This window comes from Bubalus kerabau, chromosome X, assembly GCF_029407905.1.
Source record: "Bubalus kerabau isolate K-KA32 ecotype Philippines breed swamp buffalo chromosome X, PCC_UOA_SB_1v2, whole genome shotgun sequence".
Taxonomy (NCBI): domain Eukaryota; kingdom Metazoa; phylum Chordata; class Mammalia; order Artiodactyla; family Bovidae; genus Bubalus; species Bubalus kerabau.
This window is the reverse complement of record NC_073647.1, coordinates 137252322-137268366: the sequence shown is the minus strand read 5'-3', so window position 1 is coordinate 137268366 and position 16045 is coordinate 137252322. Positions and strand designations below refer to the sequence as shown.

Sequence of the window (16045 nt, the reverse complement as noted above, 5' to 3'; positions counted from 1 at the left end):
GTGATGCATTGAAACTATAGAAATATCCTCTCTTTCATGACGTTATATCTATTAATTTCATTTCTCATTGATGACATTCTAACTGCATTATTCCTTTACATCTATTAGTTGGCATTCTATTGTACTATGAGGAAGAGCTTTTCCTTCTCCATTTGTTTATTTGCTCATTCATTATATTAATTTGCAAACATGGATTCTTATTTTCTTCAATGGGTTATAGTCTTTTACTGTTATTGTTTATTTTAATGCTCAAATTTCCTCAGATTTGGCTTGTGTGAGTACCTTCTGGTTGGCTATTGTGTGCTTTAATGTGTTCTCATGAATTTTTAAGCATTTCATTATTCTGGGGGGCTCTTTGGTGGCTCAGCGATAAAAAACAACAACAACAACAACATCTGCCTGCCAATGCAGGAAACACGGGTTTGATCCCTGGGTCAGGAAGATCCCCTGGAGGAGGAAACGGCTAACCACTCCAGTATTCTTGCCTGGGAAATCCCATGGACAGATGAGCCTGATGGGCTACAGTCTATAGGGTCGCAAAGAGTCTGACACGACTTAGTGACTAAACAACAAGAATTATTTTTTGGCATAATCTCAGTGCTGGTGTCAGGCAGTTTTCTAAGGAGTTATATTTCCTTTTAGTGGAAAACAGTATTCAGAAACCAAGATCTAGGTGCTAGATGGTCCTGTTGCTGGAGAGCTATTTTATTTTTCAGTGGCCTGAACTAGGAAAGACACACATACACACATTTACCTGACAACTTCAATTCCCTATAACAATCTTCTCTTTCCATCTTTGTATCTCTCTTCTCAACAATGAAAAATCTTTCACCTAATATCTTTAATATACTTATTTGTTCACACCTGAGATTCAAAAGTTGTTTCAGAATTGCTAACTCATGCCATCTATGGGGTCGCACAGAGTCGGACATGACTGAAGTGATTTAGCAGCAGCAGCAGCCAGTACAAAAAGAAAACCTACTAACTAGAGTTCAGCACTTGTTTACAGTTCCTCATTGAGGCTATATTTACACACAGTGAAATGTTCAGTTATGAAGGGTATAGTTCCATAAGTTTGGATGAATGTATACAATTCTGTAATGATTCACCTATTCAATAAATAGGAGAGTTCCTTGATCCCAGAGAGTTTCTTCGTACCCACTTATAGTCAACCCACAATACTTCAGCTCAGTTCAGTTCAGTTCAGTTGCTCAGTTGTGTCCGATTCTTTGTGACCCCATGGACTGCAGCACACCAGGCTTCCCTGTCCATCAACAACTCCCAGAGCTTGCTCAAACTCATGTCCATTGAGTCAGTGATGCCATCCAACCATCTCATCCTCTGTTGTCCCCTTCTCCCACCTTCAATCTTTCCCAGCATCAGGGTCTTTTCCAATGAGTCAGTTCTTTACATCAGGTGACCAAAGTTGCACAATACTTCATTGGCAACTTATTTTTTTAATTCTGTCACCATACATTACTTTTACTTATTCCTTGAACATCCTAGAAATGGAATCATTTAGAATATACTCTGTTGTGCCTGACTTCTTTCACTTAACATAGCCTACTTGAGATTCATTATTGTTATTGTATATCCCTAGTTCACTGTTTTGTAATTACATACCTCCATTTCATGGATATGTCATAATTTGTTTTTCTTGTTGATGGACATTTTGGTTTTATCTCAGTTTTACCTATCATAGATAAGGTGTATAGACATTCTTGTTCAAATATACAGTATGTCTTTAGCTATTTTAGTGGCTGATCTAGAGATTACAGTATACATCTTTAAGTTACCACAGGCAAAATTCAAATAGTATTTTAGTACTTCACAAGAAGTCTAAGGACCGTACTACACCTTTGCAACTCCATTTACACCTACTAATGTTTTGTTGTCTTATATTTTTCTGATACTTCTATGAAACTCACAATTACTTTTTCTATTTTGATTTAAACATTCATAGGTCTATTAAATAAATTTAAGAAAAATGGCATGAAAAAGTTATCATTTGTATTTGCCCAGATATTAACCTCTGATGCTACCTTTATTTCCTTTACATTTGGGTTTTTATGATATACTTTCTCTTTAGGTTGAAGAAATACTGTTGAGCATTTTTTAAAATAATTCAGGTCTTTTAAAATTTTTTTAAAAGAATGTTTTTATTTCACCTTCATTTTAAAGGGTATTTTCAGTGTATACAAAATTGTGGAATAAAAGTTATTTTGTTTTCCTCCTAGGGCAATTTAAATATGACATCTAGCCTCCATTAATGAGAACTTAGTCATCATTCATATTAATTGTGCCCCTGTATGTGTAATGTTTTGGCTCCTTTTCTGTCTGCATTAAAATTTTCTGTTGATGTTTGGCTTTCAGAAGTTTGACTAGGCATGTTTTTCTTTGTATTATCCTGCTTTGGGTTTTCTGGGCCTCTTGAGTTTATAAGTGAATATTTCTCATAAAATTCATAAAAAATTGACCATTTTTAACTTTTTTCCTGCCTCATTCTCTCATAATATTCTTTTCTAAGATACTAATTGCATATATCTTAGACCATTTACTACTGTCCCACAAATCACTGAGTCTCTTTTGGTTTTTCAGTATATTTTCTTCCTGTTTACTTGACTAGGTAATTGCTATTGATCTAACTTCAAGTTTACGGAATCCTTCTTTGCTTTTCCAATCTCTTTTTAAGCCCATCCACTGACTTTTTCATTTAAGATATTGTTTTCCCTTACAGACTTTCTATTTGGTCCTTTAAAAAGAAAGCAAACTTCAGTTTCTCTCCTGACATTTCTCATCAGTGTGCTCATTATGACCATAGTTTTTCTTTAAGTATTTGAATGTATTTCTAATAGCTGATCTTTGCTTGCTAATTCCATTACCTGGGTCATTTCCAGGTTGATTTCTGTTGACTGCCTCTCTTCTTGAACACGAGTCACATTTCAGTGTTTCACGTCTAATAAATTTTGATTCTTTAGTAGACCTGTTCAGACATGTCTGACTCTGTGACCTCATAGACAGTAGCCTTCCAGGTGCCTCTGTCCATGGGATTTCCCATGCAAGAATACTGGAGTGGGTTGTCATTTCCTCCTCCAGGGGATCTTCCCAACCCAGGGATCGAACCTGCGTCTTTTGTGTTTCCTGGAAGCTAGTGCCAGCTGGAAAGCCTGTATTAGTAGACAGCATGAGTTATATGTTAGAGACTCTGAAAGGTGTTTTCTTTCCCGGAACAGTGTCAGTTTTCTTGTAGCAGGCAGTTACCTTTGTTGGACTCAAACCCTGTCTTGCCTGAAATGGACAGCAGCTGAAGTCTTTGTTCAATTAGTTTAGCCTTCCATATGTTGCTCCTCGAGTCTCCCATGCACATGATAGTCTGAAGGTCAGCCAAGTATTTGAATGGCGTTTCCATGCAGATTTTGGAGCTCCCTTCTATTTGACTTTCTTTTCTGGAAATTTTCTCTTTAATTTCCAGCCTTCCAGGCAGCCTCAAACTTTGTCTTGTGACTCCTCAAGCCAGTTAAGACTATTTTCATTGTACAGACTGAAAAGTGCCCTTAGGTGGAAAGGTGCTTAATTGTTTACAAAGTGAGATGTGAGAGTCCCTTGTTTCAAGATCCAAACTATCATCACTTGCTGCCTGGTGCATACTTGCTCTCCCTATGATCCTTTAAAAGGGAGTATTTGCAATGCTAATGGAAAAAAATAGAGGTGGTGAGATTAGTTATCTGTTATCTTATATGCCAATCAAATGAAGTTTGTGATAAAGTTTCCAAGACACTGAAAATGATATTTGAACTTAGAAAATCAAACTGTGAGTTATCTGTGGCAGTAAATCAGAGGCTGTCATTACAGGTGAAATTTTAGGTTAGAAAAATACAAAATTAATATTCTGTTATTCTGTTCATTTTTAAAGATGGAAATTATTATGTACATGAGATTAGTACCTGTGAATGGTGTACATTTGAACACATTTCAGTTGTACTGATTGAACTATTAAATTAACAACAGAGATCGGTAATCTTTATTTTTTTTTGAACTGTTTCTGCTGAATATAAATTGTACACAATATCTAATAATTATCTATAGTACTTGCTGTGTCTAAACAAAAATACAAATTACATTTCTCCAGCGATATGGTTTACATCTAATTCAAATTGATGTGTAAAGTAGCACAACACATATATCAGGAACAGGTAAAGCTCAGAGATTCATGGCTCTACTATGGGGTTTTAAGAAACATATTTTATTCCTTTAATTGACATGGATAAAGGGAGAAACATTCAGATTTATTCATTATTTATTGCATATCTGAGAGGCATTTGAAAACTTACCATCGAATTTAACCTCAGAGCCCCTGCCTTTTATTATCATTTTTTTCTAATTAGAGAGAATGCCGAGTCCTGACTAGAAAAGTGAAACAAAATTGGCAAGATCCAAGTTGTGGTTCAAATATAGTTGTATTAATTCACATAATCATTTACCAAACACAGTTATTGGGAGAATTTATGCTTGTAAATACTCTGTATTAGTCAGCAGATGGCATGCATTGTACATTAACCATTCCACCCTGTTATCGCACGTACTACAGAAGAGAAAGCATCTGGTTTTCTCAAAAAGACACATTATTCCCTCATTTGCAGTTTAGTGTTAATTTGTGAACTATTTACTGATAATCAAAGAAGGTGATATTTCATCTTCATTTAGTTTGTGTAGCAGATTCAGTCGAGTCTAAGATGGAGTAAAAATACACGAGCAGTTCCGTAGCAAGCTTCAGCATCTAGAAAAAAACGATCCTGAGCAGTTGTTTTCCTGCTTTGGCTGGAGGCTTGCACAGGAGGAAGAAGCCTTTTGGATGCAGTTTCTGAGTGCCTTCCATGAATTTCAGAAATATAAAAACCATTCCCTGCTGTGTATGAATAACCACATAAATTCAAAATCCAGGAAACAAGTAAATCCACAAAAACAGACAACTAAATTTACTTCTAAGTCCTCTATTTAAGCTAACACTATAATAGCCTAATTGGAAAATCTCTGTGTATAAAAGTATGCACGTGTTCACAGGCTTCCCTTTGAGTGGTTTCAAAGAAGAATTTGGCTGGTAATGCTCTAACCTAGCATATTTCTTGTTGAACTGATAGCCATCTGTCAGCCTGGCCTGATGCCAATTCCCAAGGCATTGGGTCACTCTTTGCAGGGTCTGAATTATGTCTGTTAAAGTTCAGGGAGATAAGGTCCACAATATATGAGATTGAACAAGGAGAGAAACAGAAACAGGAAATGCACACACCTCACCAGGCAAAATGGGAGAACAGACATTTGCCTCTCTTCATACTAGTTTTTTTCTGTGTTAAATATAGAATGACTCTCAGGTTGGGATTGATGCTCTTTTAAGCTTGAACTTGCTCGAAGTCCTGTTATATTGGGGAAACACGAATAACTACATAATGTTGAAGTCCCTTATTCCTAAAGATAGATACTAATAAAGAACCATTGAGAAGGGAGTCAAAACCAAAAGTAAAATGAAACTTAACATTTTTCTTTAGATTACAGAAAAAAAATTGAAATATATTCTCCTGAGGAAATAGCACATCTCTCTCTCTCTCTCTCTTAGTAATTGTAACCCTTAGCAGTTTAGATCTGTGTTTCATTTCAAGAGCTATTTCCATTTTGAAAGAAGAGTAAGATATTTCAAATGAAAAACATTACTTTGGTGCTAAAGGACTTTGGGGTTTGATTTATTCAGTGTCTGTGTTTAGAGTTGTAGATCAAGGACATTAATGAAAATGTTACTTATTCAACTTTTTGATAGGCTTCAGAAGACTTTAGAAATGTTAAATGATCAGCCGAGGAGAAAAAGTGTCTTGATTTTACTGTGTAGGTAGGAGCCTGGCTCTGCACGTGGGAGTTCTGAGTGGGACTCGCTGCTGGCTTCCAAAAAAGCTAAAAGTAGCTCAGTGGTGGCTGTTAGTGATAGATGACTGTATTTTGCTGTCCATTTCTTCCATACTGTGGACTGTGGGGAGCATTTTGTTGGGATGGGTATTCCCCTTTTATCAACTTCTTAAGGAAAACTGGGGAATATAGAGATGAGACGATATATATGAAATGGGCAAAACTGTAGCTGTTCCACATACTTAAAAGAACTGGGAGAAGTCTGTGTTGTACAATGAGATCTCTACACTGCAGGGTTATGTCCTGAGTCTGTCTTTGGTGATTGGCTTGCATTCCAAGTTTCCTCTGGCCTGAGGCTGCACTGATTCAACAGCGTGAGAAGAAAGTATGTCTGTATTTTGAACAAATTTGTCCCATACAGGTGCCTTGAGGTTATTGGCTCTTTCAGGAAAACCTGTTTTCATTGGCAAGTAAACTGCCATGGGAAAAAAAAGGCACCATTTCCTTTTCTGAATGACAGGAAATGGATGCCATAAGCGATGTGAGTCTGCTTTATTGTAATGACAAGAGATATAAAAATCAGATTGTCACTTGTGCTTGGTGGATGGAGGTGACCTGAGGCCACAGGCGGTCATTAGACCCAGAGGTGCCTCATACTCCAGGCTTTGGCATCAGGCCATGTTATACTCTGAAGCCAGCTGGCTGGCCATTAGGGAAAACCAAGGCAACTTCAGCTAATTAGGGGTTAAAATATGGCCGTGTAAAAAATGCAGAAAAACACAGCAGCGTCTTTTCTAACTAAATATAATCTTTCTGATTATTAGAGAATCAACAAACACCAGATGCATGAACTCACTCCTCATTTCTCACATTCTCCCTTATCTCCACTGGCCTTGGTGCCCCCACCTGCTCAGCAAGGCACGAGGCAGCATATAATCATGTCACTCTTGTCACCAAGTCTCCTTCTCAATGAAATTCAGGTGTCTAAATAGAAAGGAGTGATGGCAGATTTTTCCCCTTCTTTCAGCAGAAAGCCAAGGAAATGCTTTCAGAAGATGAAAACTACACTTTTGTGTCATCACAAATCATCTGTATAACACTTGGTGCACAAATATTGAACCTCTTTGTGTCAGCTGTTTATTGCTTGGGTTAGGACAGGAATACATTTTCTATGTCAATACTTGATTAGATGAAAAATTCCCTGCAAGTAGAAGCTGAGTTACTTGTGCAGAAATGGGCTGTACTGAAGACAAAACAGAAGCCCTTGTGAGATAATTAATATTATTTGTTTGAGAAAAATTGGTATTTCATAACAAAATGATATTAACAGATTTGAAGTTCATATTTAATAGGCTTTCCAAAAACTTCAAATCTTTTAAATCATCACTTAGACAATAGGCCTGTGACAAATGTGGATCAAGAAATCTTAACAGATGAAAATACAAATGTTACAATAAAATTAATGCTCACCTACTGTGCATGCACCAGGCATATTTCCCTGCTGTGAAAACTCTGTCTAAACTATCCCAATCATGTAACTTATTCCCATTTTAGAGATGATTAACCCGAAAGCAGAATCTGATTCAAATTTAGGAATCCCTAGTTCGATCCCAGGTACTGTCTTTAGTATCAAAACCAGGTATATGTTCGTCCACATTTATGTCTGTCTTTACCATGCAGCCTTTGCTAGTATCCTAAATCCAATTTATGTGTTTATATATTTAAAAGTTGAGGTCAGTGTGCAGCCTTGATTGAATTTTCCATCTCTGTGATCACTGTCATTGCTTAATTTACTGCTAGAGCTGGTAAAATATCTACCAGGACATCTGCTGGAATGTTGCCATTGGAATGTACTAGTATTGTTCCCAACTGCTCAGAAAAATATATTGTTTGCTTTACTCTGGAACCTTAAGGCAATGGAATGAGTTTATTTACATATAAATAAAACTGCCATACTGCATTCCACATTTGGTCTTAAGAAGGCTGGCAGGTGACAGCATCTTGACAATAAGGGAATTAGTATTGATGGGTGACAGTCTTTGAAATATGGAGACTTTTACTGAATTTTTTACTTAAAATCAACAAAATGCACACCATTAAAAATTGATAATTAGGTCATACAAACTTCAAATACCATCGTTTCCATCCTGTTTTCACAGCTCTGCCTGCCGGGCTGACATCTGTTCCACATCGGAACACCTACACTCTGAAGTGATGTGTCATGGAAGACCTGTGGCATATTAAGAAATGAGTAATGAAAACCTTTAGAGTGTGTGGGAAGTTTTGGATCACTGACCTGGAGGGCCAGATATAGTATAGAGGTGTGAAGCTTCCTTTAAATTAAAGGATCCATAAAGTGTAAGAATTTGCAAGAATGTCTTCATAGTGACATTCTTCTTCCCTCTTGGATTGGTTGAGTTCAGGTAGAGACAGACTTTAAAATTACCGAGGCAGTCTCTACATAAAAAACAAAGGTCAATATGAAGTGTGTTTTAGCTTGGCATTCACATTCTCCTATCTTTTGCTAATGTTATTGTTAGCAGGAAGAGCATAATGCAGGGGTCCTCAGCCTCCAGGATCTAATGCCTGAAGGTCTGAGGTGGAGCTGATGTAATCATAATAAAGTGCACAATAAATTTAATGTGCCTGAATCATCCTGAAACCACTCCCCCCCCCCATCCATGGAAAAACTGTCTTCCACGAAACCCATCCTGGGTGCCAGAAAGGTTGGGGGCCTCTGGCATAATATACCCACTCAAAAAGTGGTAAGTTTTTAGGCACCAGATTTTCTTTCTGTTCTACCATATTTATACCATTTATTTTTTCCAAACCTAACAAGGACAGTCTTGCTGCCTTCTCTGTCGTGCTGCTCCCATTTGTCTGATGTGCCCCACCCACTGTCCTACTCCCTCCTCCTTTCCATCTGTTAAAATGTCCCCAATCTTCAAAAGCCATTTCTCCTAAAGAGCCTTTGCGGATGTCTGTACAGGCTATGTATGTTCACTTTTTCCTACTTTGATCTCTCATATGGACAAATTATCTGTATATCTGTATAATGACGCACCTAGTATTTTTGCCTTTGTCACTATGGTTCCTAGATTCTATGATCTCTATCTCTTTTTTTTCCTGAAAATTAAGGTGATTTTCTTTTTCTTATGTTTTCTGGCACCTTCCTTATTTTTCTATTAAAAAAAAAAAAGGTCTCAAAAAGTTCCATTTGTGGGGTTTGCTAGTTCTTTCTGTGCTCTGGGAATTTTTTATGTATCCTGTGTGAATTGAACTCGTTCTCTCTTATCTTGTCACCTCTTGTGTACTTCAAATATCTCTGGACCATGTTTGTTTTATTCTTTTTAGTTTGAAAATCATGGTCCTTGATAGCAAAGATTCAATCAAAATAAATGTTGAGAGGTTCCGCATTCTCAGATAAAACCACTGACTTCCAGACACCATGCTTTTTTCTGGATTCATAGAGTCTTCTTTCTTGCCCCAGGTATTATAAGTTGAACAAATTTTGAGCTTTAACTTTCCCAGATAGCTTTTATCCTTTAGGATGAACCTTCTGTTTGTAATCTCCAGCCAACACATCACAGTGCCTTTTACCCTGAATTTTCTAGAAACTATTCTCATGTCCTATAGCCCATTTCCCAGGTGGTGCTAGTGGTCAAGAACCCCGCTGCCAATGCAGGAGATGTAAGAGACTCAGGCTCAATCCCTGGGTTGGGAATCAGCTGGAGGAGGGCATGGCAACCTACTCCAGTATTCTTGCCTAGAGAATCCCATGGACAGAAGAGCCTGGTGGGCTACAGTCCAGAGAGTCAGACACGACAGAAGTGACTTAGCATGCAGCACACATAGCCCATTTCAGGCTCAGTACATTCCTTTAATTTCAGTTGGAAATTTTCATCTGATCCATCGCTTTCTCCCAGAGTTTTATCTCTTCTACTTTACCCTCAATTTTCTAGTGAATGGAAATGAGCATGTTTGCATGCTGTCTCTTCAATTGGCAGAGCAATGGAATTATCAACACTGAAAGTCATGAATTTATTGTATAGTCTCCACTTAACGGGATGTGACTTCTAGCAGATGACCAGATGCTGCTGCTGTGTTGGGTCTCTTGACAGTTTCAAATTGGGCATTAATGAGAGACTGTCTTTGTTCCTACTTGGAGGTCAAGGGAAATCACATTAAGGATTAGATTTCAGTCCATTCCTTCTCTTCAGGAATCATCTCCGTTCCCCTGTCAGGTCTGGTCTCCTCTGCCTTGTCTACTTTTTTTCTCTGCACTAAATGTTTCCTCGGCCTAAAACATACTCAGAAACTATTACATCTGGAGCACATGTCCCATGATAAGCAGTGTCCAACTTCTCTCCTCCCTTCTCAACCAAGCTTCCTCATGAAATATTTTACATTTACTGTCTTTGCAGTTTCTCAGTTACTAATTTGTTCCTCACTCAAAGAAGGGTGGCTTTTGTTCTTAGGTTTCTTAGAAATATGTCCCAACACATCACTGAATCCAATGACTTTTCTACTGTTTCCTCTTTAAAAGTTTCCTTCTCAGATTTCTATGAGAGTACTCATCTTGGTTTTCTTTGTATATATCTGCCAGTGATTGTATTTCCCAATGTGAGTTTTTTTCCTCTGAGTGAGCTCAATTTTAAGTATCCCTCCAGCCAAATCCTATCTTGTAGATACTGCCTAAATCCTCTGTATTCATCCTGTGTTTTTTTCCTGGGTTACCTCCCCCTGACACATGGCTTCAGCTCCTTCCTAAATGCTGTTGAATTCCTCATGAATCTTCTAATCTAGAATTCATCCCTGAGCTCCAGATATCCATAGCCACTGTCTATTGGCTTTGCCTCTTCCAGAGGCTCCACAGATTGCTAAAGACTGAATCCGAAGAGTTTGGTTATTCACTGCCCCGAAGGTCCCCTTTCCCAGTCGTACCTCTTGACTGTCATGCTGTCTAGTTTTAGATCTTTGCCTCCCCTCCAGCCAAATCCTAATTTTATTTCTCTTTTGAAGATACTGGTGTTGCCTTTAAATGGGAACCGGGTGCCTTCTGATAGTGTGGAGGCCGTGGTGGTACATGGAACAGTCGAGGATGGAGAGCATATAATATTGAATTGATGCTTGTAAAAATAATTATTTTCCCAGATACTGGTTATTACCTAATACTAAGTATTTCCCTTCCCTTGTCTCTTGTAGCTATGTAATAGATTTAAATAATTTTGCTGAGGTTACAGCCAAAACTGGCAGTTAGCTTTAGTCACTACCTATCACATATGTAACAGGCAATTATTTAATTCTTTCAACAACCATGAAACAGAAGGTAAGATCACTGTTATAAAGATTAGCCCCCACACACACCATAAAAAAAAAAAAAAAAAACAAAGGAAAGAAAATAGATTCAGAGAGGTCAGTTAGCTTTCCTAAAGACAAACAGGATTCAGCCATGGGTGTACGTGGGTGTACATGTACACCCATGGCTGATTCATGTCTATGTATGGCAAAACCCACCACAATACTGTAAAGTAATTAGCCTCCAATTAAAATAAGTAAATTAATTTTTTAAAGAAAGACAAAATACATAGGATTCAAACCTAGGTATTTGGATTCCAGTGTCGAACCTTCTTTCCTTTTGAGCACAGAGCTTATTTATAGGTTTTGACCACAAAAAAATCTAGTAGGTAACTCTTTTTTGTTAATGTGTTCAACTATTTGCATAATTATGATATACACAGTCATTAACCTAAAAATTTTTAAAGAATCTACATCCTCAGACAAATGTCAATATCTGTGATTATGCTCAGAATCACCTAGTGGTATAAACTACAGAGTAACTGTACTTTGAGCTGTGTGATGCGATAATCTTTAAGGAGATGGTCCCCCGCATAAAGCTTTTGTTTGAGGATATGTTTGATTTACTCTGGGAAGGTTAATGATTTTTTCACTGTAACTGCACAAGAGTAAGTATTACCTGAGATTGACTATAATTAAATGCTGACAGAAATGGACCTTGGGAATCCCTTTCAGATTATCAGATATCTCAAACATCAGCAGGTTTCTTAAAGAGGGACAAGACAATTATTTGGAGAAAAGACAGAAATTAAAACAGCATTTTAAAATGTAGTTTAAAAAAATTCAGAGTAAAAAGAAACCCACATATTTTGAAAACAGACACAGTGACTTTGTACTCAACATTTCACTGAAACAGAATAGTTAAGCAGATATTACAATTTGAAACCAAAAAGATGGTTTTCTTTATTTTTGTGGCAGACAATTACTGTGTGTGTATTCTCCTTAACACTTAGAGCCAGTTAATGATTAATAGTGTCAATCATTGCAGTGAATAGTTCAGTTTATGTCTAAAATCAAATAGTGATTGTGAAATAAATTGCAGCTTGGTGAAGAGGAAGTATTTCCTGCTGCTTCGAGGGAGCTAGTATGGTTATTTCTCTGCTGCTAAGTCGCTTCAGTCGTATCCGACTCTGTGCGACCCCATAGACGGCAGCCACCAGGCTCCCCCATCCCTGGGATTCTCCAGGCAAGAACACTGGAGTGGGTTGCCATTTCCTTCTCCAATGCATGAAAGTGAAAAGTGAAAGTGAATTCGCTCAGTCGTGTCCGACTCCTAGCGACCCCATGGACTGCAGCCTACCAGGCCCCTCCGTCCATGGGATTTTCCGGGCAAGAGTACAGGAGTGGGTTGCCATTGCCTTCTCCGGTTATTTCTCTACCAAAGATTTTAGCATCCCACAAATTGAATTAGAGTCTTGTTTGACCTGCTATGAAGGAAAGATGCTCTTGATGGCAGTAGAATTCTTGTCATAGACTTTCCAAGTGCATGGCATTATCTCAGTTCAGCTTTTTATAGTATATACCTCTGCCGTGTGGGCAGCCTAGCCAAACAGCACCTATAAGCTGAGTCCGTATTAGGAGAGCATCTAGATTTAAGCTGCAGCCTAGAACAGTAACAATTGATAAACTTCAGTTGTACGAAGCTGAGTCAGTATATCTGTACTTTAATAATGTTGACAGGGTGGCATTCACATTTCTATTTCTGGGTGTACTCACTCCAGGCCCACCCTCACACATGGAATTCCTCTAAATAAACTCAATGCTGGTAATCATCTGACTCATTAGCAAGTGTTTCTTCCTGCCTGAACCTAAGTGGGTGCAATGGACGATGGATTACTCTTTAAATCCCATGGAGTACACATCTGCTCTCTTTGCTTTCAGATTTTTTTTGATGTCGGTAGCATAATTAAAAATAAAAATGTACAGCTTTGTCAGTAGAGACAAGCTGGTTAATATCCCTGAAATATAATCATCCAATAGTTAATAACCATACTAGTGAAATATTTAGATATTTATGGAGAATGTATGCTTTAGATAGAAGGAAGAACATCTACCGAGAAACTCAGAAAAGTTCCTTAAATTTTGATCTTTTCTCTCTGCCTGGAATGCATCCTCCCCTTTTTACTGCTTATTCATCGCTTTGTCAAGACACCTCTTGACCCAGGCCACAGTTATGTATCTCTCCTCTGAACTTGAAGTTTTTAAAATATACCACCTGTGTGGCATTTGTTTAAATAAATATAGCCATATATGAATTGCATTGTTTTTCATTTTTATAAAATAGTAGGTTATAGAAATTCTCAGTTATTTGGTTTAAATCCCCAACTAAATTAAGATTTCATGGAAGATGAGAGTTTGTGTTTTGTTATTCTTATCCCTAGCATTCAATTTTTCACATGGTTCATCCTCAAGGGTTCTTTTTTTTTAAATTTTTTAAAATTTATTTTAATTGGAGGCTAATTACTTACAATATTGTATTGGTTTTGCCATACATCAACATGAATCCGCCACGGGTGTACATGTGTTCCCCATCCTGAACCCCCCTCCCACCTCCCTCCCCATACCATCCCTCTGGGTCAAGGGTTCTTTGGAAATTTATTTATGTTTCAAAAACCATAATATATTATATTTGAATTGAATGATATCCTAATATCAATTACCAAAATATTAGATAGATAGGATTACTAAATGACACCCTTTATTTTCATTATATCAGTGACTGACTTCCTTACCCTGACTCTCAACCCCACATAAGTCTGCACACCCTCAGTCTGTCCCCATGTCCCAAAACCCACCTCCCCCAATCCCTTCCACTGATCTCCAGAACTCCTGTTATTCTTGAACCAGAAAAAAAATCCATATGTCATAACTCCATATAGCCTAATTCTCTTTTTTTAATTACTTTTTATTGGAGTATAGTTCATTTACAATGTTGTGTTAGTTTCTGCTGAACAGCAAAGTGAATCATTTATACTAATTTTCTTTCCAAAACCGTCCATTTACCTTCTTACTCTATCCCAAGCCTGAGTTTCCACTGAGAAAATACTTCCTCTGCAGCTTCCTTCTTTACTACTCCATTATTTCATAACCTACCCCCCCGCTGGCACCTGCTTGTGCCATGGTCCTAGGGATGGGGACCCTCCTTGTTCCTTACCAGCACTTCCAGGCTACCCTTCTACCAACTTCCCCTCCCCCAACATGTGTTCCTCCCAATCTCTAGTTGCTTTGGCCTCAAACTTGAGAGGGAGTTTTGATTTTTCGGTCTTTCTCTCCCAATTCCTCAGCAAATACTTTTTGTTCTACTTTCAAAATATGTCCAGAATTCAACCTTTTCCCACCCTTCCGTGGCTGCCATCCTGGTCTAGTCATCATTGTCACTTGCTTTGATTATTACATTTTCGGAAATGGTCTCTCTGCTAAGTTCTCTATCCACAGATGACTATGACTCAACAGGCCAGAGTCATACTTCTAAAACATATCCATCCTTTTCAGTTATGTCACTTACTGTCTCTTTATCCTCCAGTGGCTTTGCCATTTCATTCAGAGCTAAATACAGACCTCTTCCAGTGGCTGAAGGCTTGCTCTTGATCTAGTCTTCTGCTGCCTGTCACTGTCTTACTAGTACCAACCTTGCTGCCTCCACTTCTTCCACTGGCATCCTTGCTGTTACTGGAACACATCATGCAGGGAGTTTGTCCTGCATTTCCCTCTGACTGGAATAGCCAGACAGCTCATGGCTTTCTGCTGCACTTCTTGCAGTCACTGTTCAACTCACTTCATCAGTCAGGGTTTTGCTGATCACCTTTGATGAAGTAATAGTCGCCTTCACTAGCATTCTTTAGCCAGTGCATCCTAATGTAGGTATCTCCCTAGCTAGCATTTATCACATTTGACACATCATATATTTATTGTTTTGTCATTTCCACCAGAAAGGAGTCCAACAAGTCCCTGACATACAATAAACATTCAGTACATACTGTGATTAAGTGAAAAGTATATTCAACTCTGTTATTTTTTTTTAGCTAAGCACATTGTGGCCTATGTCCATTTTAATGAGCTAGTTATATTTGTATAGAATTTGCTTCTGAATTGATCTTGGAACTTTAGAAACTTACTAGTCAGAACTCTCTAGCTTCACTTGGTCAAGGTAAGTGTGATTTTTTTTTATTTTTTTTATTTTTTTAATTTTATTTTATTTTATAAGTGTGATTTTTTTAAATGGAGAAATTTCAGTTGGAAATTCACTTGATATATCTACTTCCAAATAAAGCATATGTAGAGTATAAATCTCCCAATTGTTTTATCAGACCCTAATGCTAGCAAAACAGTTTAGAGCATCTCAATATATGTATATCTATTTCATTATGTTTAATATATACATATAATATAATAATATATGCATTTTTAAAACACCAAAATAGACATGGAAAAGAAGATAATTATTGAGTTAACATTTAACATTATTTTCTCATTAATATACATATAAAGCTTTTTACTTCCAATTATTGAGATTTGTTTTCATGTTCTAGATGCTTAGTTTTTAGAGTCTTACAGTGTTTTATGGCTTGAAAGATGGTCAAAGGTCAAACTCATTTTTCTAATAGTATTCTCCAGGATTTGTATTTTTAGAATTTTGAGCAGAAATAATTAGGTTGACATGGTTTTCCTTTGTGTCCCAGCTGAGAAATCCTTGCTAGAAGTGCCAGTGCACTCTCTTTATTGCTCTTCTCTTGTGCTGGAATTTTTCATAATATCTTCACTCTAATGTTACTTTTCAGAAATCTTATTAGGTCAC

General features: G+C 37.5%; 1 long non-coding RNA gene across 2 annotated transcripts in view; it reads left to right on the top strand.

Annotated features, from left to right (window-relative positions):
* The window catches only part of LOC129638861 (uncharacterized), a 70225-nt gene that overhangs the window by 29697 nt on the left and 24483 nt on the right, over nt 1-16045 (top strand). The window lies entirely within an intron of this gene.